This window comes from Felis catus, chromosome X, assembly GCF_018350175.1.
Source record: "Felis catus isolate Fca126 chromosome X, F.catus_Fca126_mat1.0, whole genome shotgun sequence".
Lineage (NCBI taxonomy): Eukaryota > Metazoa > Chordata > Mammalia > Carnivora > Felidae > Felis > Felis catus.
The window spans coordinates 100,981,782-100,986,900 of record NC_058386.1 but is presented as its reverse complement, the minus strand read 5'-3'; positions in this window follow the sequence as shown (position 1 = coordinate 100,986,900).

Genomic DNA, 5,119 nt, shown 5'->3' with positions numbered 1-5,119 from the left:
TTACGGTTTTGGAATGGCTCTGGAATGGCGGGAATCATGGCACAGATTTAGACTTCCTGTTCTAGGGTTGGCTCATGTGTTAGGCTTATGTGGTTTGGGCCCTGTTATGGGTAGGGACCATCCTTTGCTAAACAGTCATATGGATATAGACAGGAGAAATCCTACTGATCTGGTATGTGTTAGAAGATTGCATGCTCAGCTATTTGGGGAGTAGGGGTCTGCATAAAGGTTCTGAACTAGGCAGAGGGCCATCCCTCACCTTACCGGCTACTATGGTTAAGGACTGTGGGCTATATCAGGGTTCCTTCATGTTGGGCTAAGACATGATATGTGAAGGAATCCTGGACTGAGCAGGGACCATGTATAATTGCTGGGCTGTAGTATGCATATGAGTGCTGCTCTTGATAGAAGATGATTTAGAAGGAAAAAAAATCAGTCAAGGAAAAGGATTGTTCAAAATATGATGGAATATCACTTAAAATACTGCTGCAAAAAGTCTAATAAGACACCAACAAAAAGAATACCATCAGGTACTAACCATGACCATGTGGAATTTATCTTAAAATGTGAAGATGCTGCAGTATGATGAAATATATTAATATTATAATATTTATTGTATTAATAGGTGAAAGGTAGAAAGATATGATCCTGTAGATATATGCCCAAAAAGACATCTGAGAGAATGAAATGATTCCTTATCATAATATTTTATAAAACCTTACTTAAACAGGAATAGATAGATATTGCCTTAATAGGATAAGAACAACTGACCTCAAACAACAACAACACCAACAACAAAGCAAGCATCATCTCTCATATTTTTTTTCTGAACTACCTACCTCCTGCCTGCATTTTTATGGCTTGATCAGCACTCAACGGGGTATGCCCTACAGCAAAGGATTACAGCTTAGAATTAAAAAAACCAAAAAAACAAAAAAACAAAAAAAAAAAAACAGCTTTAAGTTTCAACCATCTTCTGGAATTGAGAATAACCTTTCAATACCTGGCTCTGACAGAAGTCAGGATGCTGCCCCTGCAGACAGATGTGTGAATCTGTGTAAATAAAGTTGTCCTGGAAACCGATGGTGGGGGCGGGGGCTGAATTGGAGCTGCAAGTGGGGCAGCTGGTGAGCACGAAACTAAAGTATTCCTTTTTTGTGGGCTGAGAATGTGAAAGAGAGGGAGTGTCACAAGATTATGAAACCCAGAATTGAGAAGTGTTCTGTAATGAATGGTCTGGGCTGATCGTTCTGCCTGCGTGCGTGTGAGCGAGAGTGACAAAGGGAAAGAGGTTGTCTGGCGTGGAGCCTGTTGGATACTTGAAATATTTAAGCGCTACTTCAAGGGCCAGAGCATGAAGAAGCTTGGGTGAAACCATCAACGAGGATAGATGAGGTGGTCTATACTGGAATAGCTAATCATCTCAGCTCTTAGGCCCCATTTTCCTCACCACCTAGGTTTCCATTATTTGGTTTGCTAGTTTAAAATGATATCCTTTGACTGCCACCTATGGCCTGTATAGCAATCACTAAGCTACTTCTAGATTTCTCCTTCACTCCTATTTTGGGTTGTACTTCTACTTTGTCAGAGAACATTCCTCAACTCTTATTCTCTTATTTGTTTTAGTCTTAGATATATAATTAATAACTACTAAATTCTCATTATCTGTTCTTTTTACCAAAAATTTCCTATCGTCTCTTAGTTGGATGAAACTTGACCCCTAGTAGAATCCTCAGAAAGAGTTTCTGAATACAAAATGGAGGCACCAAGGGGCACCTGGGTGGCTCAGTCGGTTTAGCGTCCAACTTCGGTTAAGGTCATGATCTCGCGGTTCGTGGGTTCGAGCCCCACGTTGGGCTCTGTGCTGACAGCTCGGGAGCCCGGAGCCTGCTTCGGATTCTGTGTCTCTTTCTCTCTCTCTGCCCCTTGCCCGCTCACACTCTCTCTCTCTGTCTCTCAAAAATAAACATTAAAAAATGTAAAAAAAATGGAGGCAGCTGGGTGGCTCAGTCGGTTAAGCATCAGACTCTTGATTTCAGCCCAGGGCATGATCTCATAGTTCCTGGGTTTGAGCCCCCCATCGGGCTCTGTGCTGACAGCGTGGAGCCTGCTTGGGATTCTCTCTCTCCTTTTCTCTCTGCCTCTACCTCATTTTCCCTCTCTCTCAAAATAAATAAACTTAAAAAACAAAATGTCTTCAGTTTTTGAAAGTTTAAAACTAAAATCCTTGGCTCATAATTTTTTACTTGAGTTTCTTTAAAGCGTTTCTTCACTCCTATCTTACTTTGAATAGATCCTATCAAGTGTTTGATGCTGCCTAATTTTCTTTTTTGTAAGGTCACTTTTTTTCTCATTCTTTTTGCCTATAAATCCAAAGGATTTTTTTCTTTATCATTAATGTCTGTTTTCTTAGACTGTGTCAGAATTGATGGTCAGTTTTCCCAACTATAAAATGGGCTCTATTTTTTAAAAGATTTTATTTTTAAGTAATCTCTACACTCAATGTGCAGCTCAACACATTGATGGGGTTGACGTTACAACCCCAACATCAAGAGTCGCATGTTCTACCAACTGAACGAGCCAGGTGCCCCTAAAATGGGCTCTTTAAATATGTAAAATCAGGTGTTCTTTCATTCTAGACAGTTTTGTTAAGATTTTAACCTCAAAAATATTGCTTCTGTTCATTATTTGCTTTTTCCTTTTAAGAGATTCCAAATATATTATATCTAGCAGTTTCCTCTTTACCTTTTCATTTTGTTTTGGTTCTCCTGGCTCTTTTTCATTGTCATTCTTTCTTTCCTTTAATGTATTATTCAATATTATCCATTCTCCTTTGGCTACTTTGTAATTTGGTCTTCTGAGTTCTGAGATGATTTTGTCTTTTTCTTCAATTTTTTTTTCCTGAGTTCGGTCAGCACTCTCCTGCTTATTTCTATTCTGAGTTTTTGATTTTTGATTCATAGTATTCTTTCATATCTGTAATTACTTGTTTAATATATTTAACTCTTTTTTTTCTTATAGTAGCTTTGTGTGGATGTTGGGTTCCTTTTCCTTTTTATTTATTTATTTATTTATTTATTTATTTGTTTGTTTGTTTATTTATTTATTCATTTAGAGAGAGGGAGGGGCAGAGAGAGGGGGATCCACAATCAGCCCAGAGCCCAATGCAGGGCTGATCTCACGACTTTGCTGAGATCATATGCTGAGCCGAAATCAAGATTTGAATGCTCAACTGACTGAGCCACCCAGGGGCACTGGGTTCCTTTTTTAAATCATTATACATTGCTGGGAGTTCCTGGTTCAGCATTAACAGTTGATGTAGTAGAAAAGGGGTTTGGATGCCTTATTGTTTTATTGGTTCAAGAGCACCCTCTCCTGTTGATATGATGAAGCACAGTTTCTTTAATAAATGGTGCTTTTGTGGGGGAAGGGGCATTTGAACTTCTGATTCTGTGATGCTAGTCCTCCAATAAATACTTCTCCCTTCCAAGTTACTGCCTCCTTCTTTCTTAAGTCTTTTGTTCAGTGGAGTTTTCAGGTGCCTTCCTTTTGACTGTTAGTGTTCAGATCCACCAGGTCTCAAACCTGTTAGTATTTACTTAGTCAGGATGTGACTTTCTCCTGAGTATGAACTCTAAGTGTTGTTATCTTGTTTTACCACTGCTGGTACCCTGAAGAAGCCTCCTGTTCTCCACACAATTCCTGTCTGACATTTCATGTAAATGGAGCTGTATAATATGTGGCCCTTTGTGACTGGCTTCTTTCACTTGGCATGTCTTCAAGGCTCACCCATGTTGTAGGAGGCCGTAGTTTATGTTAGGATTCACTCTTTGTGTTACATATTCTATGGTTCTTGACACGTATCCTCAATTATGTATCATACAGAATAGTTCACTGTCCTAGGGGCACCTGGCTGGCTCGGTTGCAACAGTATGTGACTCTCGACCTTTGGGTGGTGAGTTCAAACTCTACAGTTGGGTGTAAAGATTACAAGGGTGGGGGGAATACTAAACTGCTCTAAAAATCCTCTATGCTCCACCTATTCATCCCTCCCTGCCCCAAGCCCCAGGCAACCACTGATCTTTTTACTGTCTCCATAGTTTTGCCTTTTCCAGAATGTCATATATGTATGTGATTCATACAGTATGTAGCCTTTTCAGATTGGTTTCTTTCACTTAGTAATATGCATTAAGATTCTCCCATGTCTTTTTTATGGGTTGATAGCTCATTTTATTTTTTTAGCACCGAGCAACAGTCCATTGTCTGGATGTACCACAGTTTATCCACCCACTTTTTGAAGGACATGTTGGTTGCTTCCGAGTTTTGGCAATTATGAATAAAGCTGCCTTGCTCCTTTTTCTGTTTCCCATATCTTGCTTCAATTTTGAAAGATATTTTCACCTGTATAGAATTGGTGTGACTAAGTTGGCAGTTACTTTCTTTTAATGCTTTAAAGATCTCTTTCCAGGGGCGTCTGGGTGGCTCAGTCGGTTGAGCGTCCGACTTCAGCTCAGGTCATGATCTCGCGGTGTGTGAGTTCAAGCCCCGCATCGGGCTCTGTGCTGACAGCTCGGAGCCTGGAGCCTGCTTCGGATTCTGTGTCCCCCTCTCTCTCTGCCCCTCCCCCGCTCATGCTGTGTCTCTCTCTGTCAAAAATAAATAAACATTAAAAAAAATTTAAAAAAAGATCTCTTTCCATGGTCTCCTGGCTCCTTAGTCTGTAGTTGAGAAAATAAATTCATTTGAACAATTTTGTTTTAGTTTCTCTTCTGGTTAATTGATTCAGTTTTTAGCCGTGTCTAATCTACTCTGCACCTTATCTACCAAGATCTTGGTTATAATTTTCACTTTTATAATTTCTAGTGGGTTTGTTTTCTTTTTTTTAATTTTTTTAATTTAATTGTTTCTTTTTTAAAATTTACATCCAAATTAGTTAGCATATAGTGCAACAATGATTTCAGGAGTAGATTCCTTAGTGCCCCTTACCCATTTAGCCCCTAACCCATCCCATAACCCCTCCTGTAACCTTCAGTTTGTTCTCCATATTTATGAGTCTCTTCTGGGTTTGTTTTCAAAACTGTACTACCACTTTTACAATTTCTAGTTCATTGAGAAGCAA